Source organism: Thermobia domestica, chromosome 2, assembly GCF_964235325.1.
Source record: "Thermobia domestica chromosome 2, izTheDome1.hap1.1, whole genome shotgun sequence".
NCBI classification, from domain to species: domain Eukaryota; kingdom Metazoa; phylum Arthropoda; class Insecta; order Zygentoma; family Lepismatidae; genus Thermobia; species Thermobia domestica.
Window position 1 is genome coordinate 69,053,544 of NC_137455.1, and position 15,894 is coordinate 69,069,437.

Here is a 15,894-nt window from a genome sequence, read left to right on the forward strand (position 1 = left end):
AAATAACTAAATAATTATATAAAAATATAAATAAATAAATAAAAATATATATACATAACTAAATAAATATATAAATAAACAGATAAACATACAATACGCTTAAAAAGACGACACACACATACAGTATATACACATACACTATAACCAACTATATATCTATATATAAATATACCATTACATATATACATACACACACACACACGTATATAGAGATAACTAATATGGACTAATAAATACATAAACACGTGTGAGACAATCAATATATATACAACAACCATAATAGATATGTGTATTCAGAATCTTATACTTTAAGCTTTTTTAACAACCTATTCCAAAAAAAGCTTAAAGTATAAGATTCTGAATACACATATCTATTATGGTTGTTGTATATATATTGATTGTCTCACACGTGTTTATGTATTTATTAGTCCATATTAGTTATCTCTATATACGTGTGTGTGTGTATATGTATATATGTAATGGTATATTTATATATAGATATATAGTTGGTTATAGTGTATGTGTATATACTGTATGTGTGTGTCGTCTTTTAAGCGTATTGTATGTTTATCTGTTTATTTATATATTTATTTAGTTATGTATATATATTTTTATTTATTTATTTATATTTTTATATAATTATTTAGTTATTTATGTCAGTTATTTGTTAGTTTAGATTATTTGTGCTAAGATCGTCCTTTCTATGTATGTGTAATTTACAAAAGATAGGAAGCCTCCGTATAGGGCAATACAAATTAGAATACTTGAAGGGGATTGGCTGCTGCCAGGAGCCAATCAGAAGCAAGATGTCTCAGCTCTTGTGTGTATATAAGACTGCACGTGTCTCATGTATCTCATAGTGTCTGATGAAGCCAAAATGTTAGTTGGCGAAACTGTAACACGCATGTAGTTTTTTATGTGAATATATTGTTTTGCTCAGCAAATAGTTTGTTTGTGTTTCAGTATATACAAAGCAAAGCTTCTACTTATGGAAAATATTACATGTATCTTTATTTTAAATGAGAAGTCCATATGACAAATTTCATGTTTCTAAGCTTCAGAGATTCCAAGATATGACCACTTCAAGATAATACTTGCCATCTCTCTTTAACCTTTATCTATCGAATTTCAAAACACACCCTTTTAGTGGGGTTTTACTTCATATCGTTTCTTCAAATTTTAAGTTTCTAGCTTAAAAAGTTTCGCCTAGGCGTTAAGCAATCCGCCTGTCAATCACTCAATCAGGACTTTTTTATATATAAATCTCTCTCTCTCTCTCTCTGTGTATATATATATATATAAAACTCTGTGTGTGTATATATAGTAATAGTAGTAGTAGAACTTTTAGAGGTGCGGAAGAGAGAGTAGTAATGGTTAAAGCTGAAATAGTAAATGAAGCCAAAGACGATAGAGCACAGTGCTCTTGCCTATGAAAATTTCGTTAAGAACAACAACTATTTCATGGCAGTTAAGCGTGAGTTTTGCCATCATTTCAATATTCACAGTAATCAAACTGTCCCTACTAGTGACGGTATATTTATGTTTCGTTGGGTTAAAGTACTTCTTACACGAAGAATATTAATGAACAGAAAACCTGAGGGGCTACAGGAGTGAGACGTATCCATTAAAATGTAAAAAAAAAAACAAGCTGGACTGCGCAGTCCGCGTCGATCCCGCAGGCATGCGTCTGAACTTGGATTTTAGCATTCAGGCATATTTTGCATTTAGACCTGCATTTCCATCTATACAAATTGAGCATTTTGCTAGGAAATTATGCATAGAAACCCAATTTCGCCCATAAAATGAAATTATATATATATATATATATATATATATATATATATATATATATCTCAAAATGATATGAATGATGAAGCTGATTTTCATCTCAATGATATTGTGAATCAACAGAATTGTCGTTGTTGAACTTCTGAAAATATCAAAGAATTACACATAAGGCCGATATGTAACCCAAAAATAAGGATTTGATGTGCTAGGCCCTTACGTTTTCGAAAATAATGATGCCTGCATCAAGACGAAAACGTATTTCTACTCGACGTTCCGTCTCTTTTAGCCTAGAGGACATAATCGTGGGACTTTAAACTGAAAGATTTAATTTCATTTTTTCCATTCACAGTATGTGATTCCAACAGAATGAGGCGAGAGCTCATACAGCTAAAACATCTGTGAGCGTTCTTCGTCCTCTCTTTTCTGGCAACTTTATTTACAGATATGGGTACAGTGGCCTCCTTGATCTCCTGACCTATACAAGTAAGGTTAGTTATTGTGGGGTTATCTCTTAAGGCACATGTATACAACCATAAGTCCTGAACATTGTAAGGTATGAAGGGAGCTATTCAAGTGAAAGGCGCGCAAATCGACAGTGCTATGTTAGAAAGAGTAGATGCTACCATCAGAGAAGGTCTTCAGATGTGCATAAGTTATGTAAGAACTAACACTATATGCCAGATGTTTTCCACACGTGATTTTGTAAACTGCTAATTCAATAGGTCTCCAATCTGTAAATAGATTTTGTTTTAAAAAATATAACAATTTTCTAATTTTTAAACAACGTCCATCCCTTCTGCTCTATCCTGTAGTGGTAGTAAAGATGTTGGCTTATTTAGTCTGTATTAAGATTTCCATTTGTTAAAAGCGCAGTTGTAAAAATAGTTGAGGGAAATAGCAATGTTTTTGGCTTCTTATTTTCCTTAAATTAGTGCCTTTCCTCTTCCTTTCTCTCGATAAAAAAATGTCCTTAAAATCCCTACTCTTGCTTGTCATCTTAATGTAAAGAAAATCAATGTTCAAAGTATAGCTTCTAAGTTAATTTTGAAGTTTTAATATCTGCAATAAAAAAAACCTCTTTCTTAATATGTATACGAGGGTAAGTCAAAAAGTAACTGCAATGTTTTGCTATTTATTTTCAGGTTGGCTCTACAGCATTCTGTGCTGACCAAACACTAGGTGCCACCTGTGTGAATCAAAGAAAAACAGCATTCTGTTATCCGTTTTCTGTGGTCGGAAGGTGTGCTTGGAGCAGAAATTTATAGAAGACTTTCAGCACAATACGAGGACAATCTGTTGTCACAACATAGTGTTTACCAGTATATAGAACAGTTCATAAGTGGTCGGATAAGCGTGAAGGATGAGGAAAGAGCAGGGCGTCCAGCTACAGCAATAACTAATGACATTATTGAACGAGCCCTTGCCTTGATTATGAATAACAGACGAGTAACTGTTCATGAAGTATCAACCTATATTTAGATTAGTCATGATTCTGCATATGACGTCATTCATAATAGATTCAACTTTCACAAACTCTATGCAAGATGGATCCCGAAAAAACTAGAAAAAGAGCACAAGCAAAACCGCGTGAGAAACTGTCAGCACCAACTGGACCGTTCTGCTTACGAAGGTGAAGCGTTTCTCATTGGAATCATCAGTGGATATGAAACATGGATTCATCATTTTTAACAAGAGAGCAAACGCCAAAATATGGAATGGAAGCACCCCTGATCTCGTGTCAAGGAGAAATTGAAGAGTCAACCTTCTGCATGGAGAATAATACAGTGTTTCGGAACTCATAAGGGTAAATCCTGAAACATTACCTAGAAAACAAGTAAACAATAAACCGTAAAAATACAATGTTATGCTAGTAAGCAAGTTGAATCCCGCAATTCGTAATGAAGGCAGAGATCAATTGTCAAAAGGCGTTCTCGTGTTGCATGACAATGCGCGTCCACATACCACCACCGACACTGATCAAACTCTTTAGACGCTGCGTTTCAAGGTGTTGGAGCATCCTGCGTACGCTCCCGAACTTGTTCCGTCAAATTATCATTTGTTTGGTCCACTTAAAAATGCTCTCAGAGGGCGTCGGTTCAGCTGTGATCAACAGATGACGGAAGCAGTGCATCCGGCTGCTGCGGAACTACAAACTTGATTTTTATAGGGTATCGGAAAGCTTGTGTAACGGTGGAACAGGTGCATGGAAAAGCAGCGTGACTATGTTGAAAAATGATATGAATAAAAACATTGTACTCATGTGGTAATAAATAATAAAAATTATTGCAGATACTTATTGACTTACCCTCGTTCTACAAAGCGAGATAGGTTGCAATTAAATAGTGAAAATATGCCTCATATGAAAATAAAATATAACTACTTTTATTACCATACATCTATTTGTAATTGGAGAAATTATTTTTTTCTATAGTAACGGTCATTTAATTTTTACATAGTAATGACAAAGTGAAGAAACATTGAAGACACAAGAACAAAAAACAAAACAATTGATATAATACTCTTTAAGAGGTCCCATAACGACGAAATTAAAATTCTTCAAATAGATAAAAAAATATATATATCGAAATGTGGAACAAGATCGCCCTAGACAATATTATTTTACATGAAATACCGTTATCACGACTCACCTATCTGCTTTTGATTTCTAGCCATTTAGAAAAATCTGCATTTATTTTCGCGTTTTTTAAATGGCTGCAAACGGAAAGCTACTAGGTGACTCATGATAACGGTACCTCATGCAAAATAATATCGTCTAGGGCGCCCTTGTTACACATTTCGATTATTTTTCTTTATCTATTTGAGGATATCACATAAGTACTGTATAATTGGCGTTAGTTTGATTTCGCAGTGACTAAACCTCTTAATGATCATATACGTGTATGTTTAGATCAGATGGTTAGATTAGATCAGTGTGTATATATGTTACCTAAACAAAATGACTTGAGTTTCCTAAACATTAGACCATGTAATGAAATGAAATCTTTAAGTTTAACGTCCCATGGTTATGCCGGTTAGGCTAAAGGAGACGGTGATAATGAGAAATGAGTGAAATGGTGGAATGAAGAAAGTGGGAGGAAACGGGGGATCCCCGGGAAAGTCCACAAGCACGGTGTTTGTTCACCACACAGTCTACACGGCGCGAGCTGGCATTGAAGCAGGGACCCCAAGCACCGTAAGTGAACACTCTACCACTGAGCCACCGCGCCCCCCCCCCCCCACATTAGACCATGAACAAAGTGTATGGTATAGAGTTTCTAGACAAGAATTCTCGCAAAGAAAAACTATCAGAATTTGCCCAGAAATATTATTTTTCTTTCTCAGTATTTGCCCTCGTGTGCTGTAGTTGAAAACGTGAAAGAAACGTAACGCTTAGTTGAGAAACGTTTAATAATGGGAAACGAAATTGGATGTGCGTAGCAATTTCATTACAAATTGAGTCAAGAAATGAACAGTTGTGTGAAATTAAGTTATTCTGCTTTTTGTCATAAAAATAAAGGTTCACTTCGTACGCTAATTAATGCCAGTTCTCCGTTCCTTGACAGCATTAATAAAAATGAACTACATAATCAGATTCAAAAGTAGTTAGTAGGTTAAACAGTATGTAGAATGACAAAGTGAGTATCTTTTTTAAAGAAAAAGTATGATCATTACCTTTTCCCGTCTTTGATTTTCATTATCCACTTGTTTGTGATATATAAGAAACTAGTTTATTTCGCTTATAAAAATGTTATATAAAACTCTTAGATTGCGAAGCAAATTTGTTTAGCAAGTTGAAACGCAAAAAGCAAATTTCAAGAGCTCGTATATATATAATATATAATATATATATATATATATATATATATATATATATATATATATATATATATATATATAGGATAGGCACTTTTAGTGTGTATTGTTTTTTCGAGCACATGATACAACTGTAAAACACATGCTATTGTTTATAAACATCAAAGCAAGCATACGATACACGGAAACAACAGGAAGATACGAAACCGACAAAGTGGAACCCGAAGATGATCGACTCGCTCAGAAGCAACCTATAAAATGGGTCAAGGACAACACCAAATTTAAAGCGCTTTCTTGGCTAAGCAGTTAGTGTACGTGTCTTTAGCTTGGGAGACTCGGGTTCGATTCCCGGCGAGAGTTCATGTGCTTCGGATTCCACGTTAATCAGTAGGTCCCGTCTTCTATAGCCTTGTTGCTAAAACGGACGTTAAACTCAAAGAAAATCAAATCAAATCAAAGACCAAATTATCAGTTGACTGCTGATAAATTAACCTATAACACCTGTTCCTGAGGTCGAATTGACAAAGGAATTTTCCTGCCTTACCTAATCTTCAGTAGCTGCATTGGACGAGAAAGATTCCTAATCACAACCCACCTCCGGGAATGCATTGGTCAAAGGAGGATCCTTATGAACCGTCTCCTATACTTACGGAGATTCTTTTATTAAACCCTGGAGGCTGCATTGGGCAAAAGGGTTACCCGTACATACTTAATTCCAACCTTCATCAACCGAAGCCACTTTACGTGTGATAAGGACTAACATGGAAAACATTCATTTTTTTTTTCGTTTTACAAAGAAATGTAATTGTTCCATAGAGAATTGTTTTTATAATAAAATTGGTGAAGAGCTAATCCTGGGCTACTATTAATCCCGTACTATTATTATCCCGGGGCTAATCCCGGACCAAATACACATTACAACACGAGGTGCTATCCAAAATATTCGGGACTGGTGATGTCATCTGGTGAAAAATGTACTTTTGGACTAATGACCGCCATCACCCTCGAAGTAGTTCCCTTTCACACGAAGACACCGGTCCCAGCGATTCTGCCATTGGCCAAACGTATCCTGGAAGTCCTGTTCTTTGAGGGTGTGGGGCACCGCTAGCGATGCTTCGTGAATCCTCTCAAGTATGTCGAAACGATGGCCTTTCAACTCGCTTTCTCGCTTCTTAGTTTTGGGAAAAGAGCGAAGTCACAGGGTGCCAAATCCGGCGAGTACGGTGGGTGGGGTTCATCCGCCATGTTGATTTTTGCCAAAAAGTTCCTGGTGAGCAAGGAGGTGTGACAGGATGCATTGTCATGATGCAGGAGCCAGTTCCCTTGTGGCCAAAGTTCGGGCCGTCGTCTCCGTACGTTTCCACGGAGCCGTCGCAAAACGTGACAGCAATACGTGGAATGCACTGTTTGGTTTGATGGGACGAATTCTTTCTGCACAATCCCCTTGATATGAAAGAAAACTTTGAGCATGCTCTCGACTTTGCTCTTCACCTGCCTCGCCTTTTTTGGTAGTGGTGAGCTTGGGCTCTGCCACTGAGACGATTTTTGTTTTGTCTCAACAGCTCCCGTTGCCGGCGATAACCCGTGACAAGAAGGTTGGATCATCAGATGCCGTCTGACGAAGCTCCGTGCACACTGCCACACGCTGTGCCTTCTGATCAGCAGTCAAGATCACTGTCACGAATTTTGCGGCGACACGATGCATGCCCAATTCAACATTCAAAGTTCGTTGGTATGTCCCGTAAAAAATTCCCAATTCATCACCAAGTTTACGAATGGTTCAACGTCGATCCTCACGAACCAATTGTTGAAGTTTGGCAACAATGTCTGGCGTTGTGCGGCTAACGGGCCTTCCAGTGTGGGTATCGTCTTCTGTGTCTGTACAACCGGCCTGAACCGAGCATGCCACTTAACCCCTTACCGCATGCCGTGCCACATATGACGCATACCCTTTTTTCACTTTCGCTTTTTTGTGATTTATCAAAGGCAGCAAATGACTGTTTTGTCTGCTGTGTGAGATATTGACGTGTATGAATAAGGGATTTTGGTGTCATCTGGCAAGTTCTTTGTGAGTTGTAAGTGTGTCATATATGACACTTACTTATTTCTCGTCGGAATTAAGTGAAAAATCTAAAATTCAAGTTTTAATTCATTTTTCAAGTTTCCATATGAGGATTTCCAATACAGTTTTTTCTTTCGCTAAAAGAAAGAAATCATGCAGAAAGGGGTTAAACACACGCGTACGGCTCATGCTGTGTTCTCCAAACAGTTGTTGAATCATTGCAAAGGTCTCCGTAGCACTTTTATCGAGATTCGCACAGAACTTGACACACACGCGCTGTTCTATTCTCGGATCGATCGTCAAATCCCCACACACCACACACAGAGTATCATGAAAAGCACTGTGGACACTCAACACATCAACCCTGCTGCATAGAACTGTGCACTCTCACTCATCAGATATGCTAGTCATGCCACCTATTGGTGCAAAGCTCTACTACTGCTACTTTCCAGATGGCAGCACCGAAAATTCTGGATAGCACCCCGTATATATAATCAACTATACGGACAAACCCTAAATCGTGATTCCTCATATACACTTGTGGTGAAAAATACATAGTTTCAGGGTTAAGACTGTCAAAAGCATGGAAAAAATAAGTTGTTCCACGCACTTTTTCGAAGACAAGAAAAACTGGATTAGTAGTTCTTAGAGAAGTAAAGAAAGACACATGCGCCATCCAAAAATACGTATCTCAGATGGGGTCCGGACAAAATTTTGCAGCTGAAACATAGCTGTCAAAAAGCACTCAGGTAGAAACCTCGTGTGCCAAACTCTCGTCTTACCAGAAATCTCACCTGGCCATACCTCTTCATAAAATTTATCTAATGAGTTCTTAATATGCAATTTCATATTACTACTATTACTACTACTACTACTACTACTACTAATACTAGTGCTACTACTACTACTACTACTACTATTATTACTACTACTACTACTACTACTACTACTACTACTACTAATAATAATAATAATAATAATAATAATAATAATAATAATAATAAATAATAATAATAATAATAATAGACTTAAGTAACATGTTTACTTTAGAGATTAGAAGCTTAAAAATATAAACGAATTTAAAATGAATGGACATATACATAGCTACGAAATAAACCCACAATCTTCAATCCTTGAATTTGAAGTCGATCACAAATGAAGAGTGACTTAACCCTCTCTTTAGGGCGTCGAGGGTTTGGTCCGCGAGGTTTTGTACGTAAACCTTCTCAGCAATATGCAATAGAGCTTAAGGGGTTCACACAATGTATACAGCCCAGAATGTGCCCTACAAACTCTATAACAGCTGGGAACAGGCAATACTTTGGTCGGAAGTCAGACTGTTAGCTCCTAGATTCCTCGTATTCGGAATTACAGTGGTACGATGTATTTCTTCCCGCATTGGACGGCCCTAATCTCTTTTCAGCCTTAGCAAAAAGTAGATGTAAACAAACCCACCTGACTAACAGTGGGTCAGTGATCAGTGATTGGTTGTTGGTCTCATTGCACTAATATCCTACCGCACTATAATCTCTACTAAAATAATAATTTGAAATCAAGATATTTGTATTTATCCTGCATTTTGTGATAAGAAACACAATATATATAATATTTAACAACAAGTGCAGCTTTATTTCAACCTCACCAGTACTTTGACATATAGTATATACTGCGCATGCGTATGCGTTCGCGCGCCGACCTCGCTCATTTGAAATTATAGAGTGCAGAGTTTCATGGCGACGATGATTGACAATAATCCATTTTCGTCTCGTGTTATGAAACACAAAAGAGGACAATAGGAACAGAGGCAATCTCGTTTATATAACAATTTAAGAACATACATATTTCCAACATAGCAGTAGTCAGTATCAGTGCGTTAATTATTTACCAACCAACTGTATCTTTATACTTGGAAATTATGCGAAAACAGTAAGCTAGCAGACGATCTTGCTGTTCACGTCTCTCACTGCCAAAGCACGTGTGAGCCGCGGAATAGTACATTTCGCTTTGTTTACGTCTACTTTGTTCTAAGGCTGGAAAGACTGTAAGTGCGAACTATGCACTTATTCTCACATACCCTAAATAGTTGGTTTTCCTTATATTTGTATCTAGATGAGTGTACCTCTTCGACATGATTATGCCATCGGATTCTTATTGAGCAACTAACTGAATTTGATAATGGTCGGATAGTTGAGCTCTGAAAGACCGGATGATTCTTCCTAGTTTTGCACTCGAGACGAAAAATAAGGTTTAAGGTTTTCTCCCCTCATCTCTTAAATTTTGTAGAAGTCTCACACATCTCGATTATCGATTAAGTTTTCTCATATCCTTTCCATTCTCGAAAATTTTCTCGTTTCATTTTTGTAAATTTATGTACACAATTTATGACCTTTTTTTTCTTTTTACTTAATTTCATCTACGAGATATGAAAATCCTTCTTCGTCATGAGACGCCAATGAATGATGTTGTATAACAACATTTAAGCCATATTTATTGAGCATATTGTGTAATAGCTTGCGTATGTTTAGACATTGCTGTCTACTGACATGCAACACAACTTACATTGTGCTTGTACAATCACTTTACCAAGTTATACTTTTTCTATTATGAATCGTCTAACATTGAAACAGTGTTTGAAATCTAAGAGCTTGGTATGAACTAATGTTATTCACAAGTCTTGTAAAAATTCTCGTCTCGTCTTGTAAACGAGACGAGACTTGTAATATTCCACATTATTGCCGCTCGTCTGGATAGTGATGTATTAGTGTTCCATTTACTGGTGTACACGACAAGAGGCAGCTTTGAATTTTCAGTGAGCGCCATGGTAGTATCGAGAGAGACTGTGTTAGCTAGGCGAAGGAAGAGTGGTGATATTTATCAATGAGAGTCATTCCTGTTTCAGACACAGTAGGATAGTATGCATGTCAATAGACAATGTATAGCAAAATGTATAGCCAATACAACTTACATCCTTGAATGATTAGTTACGTCTGGTTTTCAATTTTCTCCGCTCCCTTTTGCCTTATTTAAAGTCAATCATTGCTGTTGTGATTTAATATACCCCTTTATACTGTGATAAAAATTATCTGTAGAGATTTTTGAATTGAGTATTACAACGTGTTCATTGGATTTACACCTTAACTAAATGTAAAACGATTTTATCGAATTTAGCAAGCTGTTTGGGATCAAAGCAGGTTTAGTCTCGAAAGGACAGTATAACGTGCAGAAGAAACGTAACTTATTGTCTACAGTTACTAGACGTATGTTTCTAATCAAAGATCGCGGCGAACGACATTGTGTGTGTGTGTGAGGGAGAGAGAAAGTGAGAAAGAAAGAAAGAGAGAGAAGAGAAGTGAGAGAAAGATTCAAATATGAGGACAGAGAGGGATACATGCACATATGCAAGATGAGAATTGGAGAAACAAATGATCTATATTCTGAGATGCGATTTTCTGAAGTAGAAGAATCAACTTTTCTCAGGTGAATCTGCGAGCATCACACCCGCAGTTCTTGAATTAAGATGAAGAACTCTAAGACACCAGATGATTGCGCAGGAAGAGAAAGACCTTAACATTTGAAAAATACAGAATTAAAAATACATAGTTTTCATAGACGGTTTCGAACCGAGAATATGTTGATTATGAAGCTATCACGTTAACTGTTTAGCCTTGAATCATGTTCTCCCATATATCAAGAATGCCAACTCTTCCGAGAGTTGAAAGTTGAAATATACTCTTACGCGTATTTCTATTAGGAGTAGCTATTTTTTTATACGGTAAATACTCAAACAGGCATTGCAATGTTTCGAAAAAAAATCGTTTAAATTCCTGAAACAGCATGAAGTGTCGATATTTTATAATAAGTGATATATCTCTTTGTTTATTTGGACCATTTTCGTCACCTTCTATGAAATTTTGAAACTCTTATTACAAAAATTCTTCCTTTGCTTATTCGTAGCTGAAATAATTAAAACAATGTCAGTCTTATGAAAGAAACAATTATGATTTAGGATTTTAATAAGTGTTTTAAAATTCACCTGTAATCGATTGACAGTATTGTAATTTGAACTGCAAACATAACGCAAAGAAAGTTTGCCGTTCTTTATGTTATCCTGTAATACAGTCCCAAACCATGTCCTGAGAAGGTAATATTTGAGTCTAGTGGTAAATGAAAACAAAATGCATATAAACATGTTGTACTTTGGAAAAAGAAGAAGAAGAAAAAGAAAAAGAAGAAGGACGAAGAGGAGAAGGAGGAGCAAAAGCTACTCGGCGTATGCATAATTATGTTACATAGATGCGAGGGTTGAACTTTCAAGAGAGAAAAGAAATGTGTACATAATGTTCTGTTAGATTGATGGTTAGAGTAATTGACTTCTACGTTGCTGGTTATAGGTTTGATTCTCGCGGACTATATTTTTTCTTTCAGCAACACACATTTTGAGCGTTCTACAAGTTCAAGTTTCAATTAAATGTAGTTGCAGGCAGTTTAAGCTGGAATCAATTTCAAATGTGAGATTTGTTTTTTACTTTTCATTTTTGAGAACGTATTTATTTATTTATTGAACAAATTCCCAGATACAGCATAATTTTGTCATTTTCCACAGTAAAATATTAACAAGGAGGGGAAGAGAAAAAATATAGATATAAATCAACAATAATAACACAAATATATAATAGTTTGGTATTCTGTGAAAAATACACCTCTGTATAATTGCCAACCTACGGCAGGCTAGATGGAATAGGTGGGTATTTCGGATTTTGCGGGAAGTGACACGTAGGGATAGTTCTTGAACAAAGGTTTCCGATCTCAAGTTCCCATTAACTATCTTATGGAGAAATTTTAGGTCAGAGTTATTTCTGTGTACTGTGGATATTAAGATATCGCAAGAGTTTCCCCTTAGGTAATACTCGGAATGCGGCAACATGAAAGCCGACTATTGCAATAAAGAAATTAAGAACAAAATCAGAGATGTGTAGGTGCGGGCATGTCCCATACGAGAGAGCAGTACTCGATCTTGGGTGCTATTAGAATTTTATAGAATGTTGCTAATGATGCCGTAGTGCGTACTGCAGTGAATCGGAAAAGGACCCCCAACATACGCATTGATTTCTTAACTATTGAGGTGTTGTAGTTAGAGAACATGAGTTTCGAATCAAAAATGACACCAAGATCATTGTGACCAGCAGAACATGTTGTAAGGGAATTGTTAATATGGTATTTGGAGGGAAAAGGAGACTTTTTCAGAGTAATTGTAATACTATCGCATTTTTTGCTGTTAAGTGTCAACTGCCACATTTCACACCAATCTACAAAGCAATTTATGTCTTCCTATAGGGCAATCGTTAACGCGGGTTCCTGTCACCACGGCATGGCGCGTCCTCAGGTTGCGGATCGAGGAGAAGGCCTCTAGATATAGAGGTTAGCTGTGAATATACTGAATAAGCAGTCGCGGACAGCCGACTAGGAGTGGTCCTCCAGCTTGGGGGTTTGGGTAGGACTAACAACCTCATCCTGTAAAAAAAAGCACTTGTTCAGAAATATTCACAAAAGCCTCGGACAAGGACTGATAACTTGGCACGACCTCAGCAAAAGAAAATGGACATGAGATTTGGAACATGGAATATTAGGAGTCTTTATAGGGCAGGCGCGTTAAAATCCATAACGAGTGAGTTAGAGAAATACAGGATGGACGTAGTAGGAGTTCAGGAAGTTAGGCGGGAAAGAAATGGATCTGAGAATTCCGGACATTTTACGTTCTTTTACGGGGAAGGAAATAAAAATCACCAGTTAGGAACAGGGTTTTCCGTTCATAAACGTATATTACCAGCAATTAAACGAGTTGAATTTGTCACTGACAGACTTTCTTTTATTACTCTTAAGGGACGGTGGTGTGATATTATTGTTTTAAATGTACATGCCCCAACTGAAGATAAGGATGACGATATAAAAGACAGTTTTTAGGAAGAAGTGGAACGGATATTTGACAAACTCCCGCGATACCATATGAAAATTCTATTAGGAGATTTCAATGCGAAGGTAGGACGAGAGGATATTTTCAAACCGATTATAGGGAACGAAAGTCTGCATAAGGAAAGTAATGACAACGGTGTTAGACTCGTAAATTTTGCAACATCCAAAAACCTAATCGTGAAGAGTACAAAATTCCCACATTGCGACATTCATAAATACACTTGGACATCACCAGACGGGAAAACACATAATCAAATTGATCACGTTTTAGTAGATAGAAGAAGGCAATCTAGCATAATTGATGTCCGGTCGTTTAGAGGGGCTGATTGCGACACCGACCCCTACCTGGTAGCAGCGATAATACGAGAGAAGTTATCGCTGAATAAAGGTAATATTCATTGTCCGAAAACGGAGAGATTCAATTTAAAGAAATTAAAAGAGAGCCAGGTAAGAGAGAAATACCAGATTGAAGTTTCGAATAGATTCTCGGCTTTAGAAGATTCGGAGTGCACTAGTGTTGAGGATTCCTGGATTGAAATTAGAGATAGCATTGAAATTTCAGCAAAAGAAAAATTGGGACACACGGATATACGTAGGAACAAACCATGGTTCGACCAGGAATGCATAAAACTAGCAGAGAAGAGAAAACAAGCAAAATTCCGCTGGCTACAAAATCCGAATGAAATAACTACACAAAATTTCGCAGGTATCAGGCGGGAACCTTCCAAAACTTTTAGAACAAAGAAACGCGATTTTCTGAAAGCTAAAATTAAGGAACTTGAAGATAATAGTAAAAATAAAAACATCCGGGACATGTAAAAGGGAATCAACGAATTTAAGAAAGGCTATCAACCTCGTGCTTATATATTAAAGAAATCTGACGGTACTATTCTCACTGACACGGATAGCATCTTAAATAGATGGAAAGATTTCTTTGACGATTTGCTTAACACGCAACCGAAAACTACTGTGCGTGGAGAAAAGGAGATACACACCGCAGAACCGTATATTCCAGAACCCAACCGAATAGAAGTAGAAACTGTTATAAAGAAATTAAAGAAACAACAAATCTCCGGGTGTAGATGAAATTCCGGCTGAGTTAATTTTAGCTGGAGGCGAAAAATTGTGGAGCAAGATACGCAAACTCATTCTCCTTATCTCGAACAAGGAAGAATTGCCACAAGAGTAGAAAGAATCAATCATTGTTCCAATTCACAAGAAAGGCGACAAAACTGACTGTAATAATTATCGAGGCATCTCTCTTCTGTCAACATCCTATAAAATTCTTTCAAATATTCTATTAGGAAGACTGACCCCATACGCAGATGAAATTATTGGAGATTATCAATGCGGATTTAAACGGAATCGCTCAACTATCGACCAAATATTTACCATTCGCCAAATACTCGAAAAAAAGTGGGAATACAATACCCCGGTACATCAACTATTTATTGATTTTAGAAAGGCGTACGACTCGGTTAGGAGAGAAACATTATACAACGTCCTTACAGAACTTGGAATACCGAGAAAGCTAATTAGATTAATTAAGATATGTTTAATGAATCCCAAAGTAAAGTCCGGATAGGAAAATTTTTGTCCACGAGCTTTCATGTCAAAAATGGCCTGAAACAAGGAGATGCGTTGTCGCCATTATTATTTAACTTCGTTCTGGAATACGCTATAAGGAAAATTAAAGATAGCAACCAGGGCCTAGAATTGAACGGTATTCACGAGGTTATGGCATATGCTGATGACGTAAATTCAATAGGTGATGATAGGAGAACAATAGAAATAAATGCAGAAAGCTTATTAAACGCTTGCAGGGACATGGGTTTAGAAGTAAATGCAGAGAAAACTAAATACATGGAAGTGCGTCGGGACCGGAATACAGCAAACTATGGATGCGTTAAAATATTAAATAATACCTTTGATAAAGTGGGTAGTTTCAAATACCTAGGATCAATATTAACAGGGGAAAATCATATTCACGGAGAAATTAAATGTCGACTAAAAGCAGGGAATTCGTGTTACTATTCGGTTCAAAATGTCTTGTCGTCGCGAATTCTGTCGAGAAATTTGAAGCTTAAAATATACAAAACGGTAATCATGCCTGTTGTTCTGTATGGCTGCGAAACATGGTCACTTACTCTGAGGGAAGAACATAGACTGAAAGTATTTGAGAACAAGATCCTGAGACGAATATTCGGACCCAAGAGGAACGGGAATGGGGAATGGCGAAAACTTCATAACGAGGAACTACA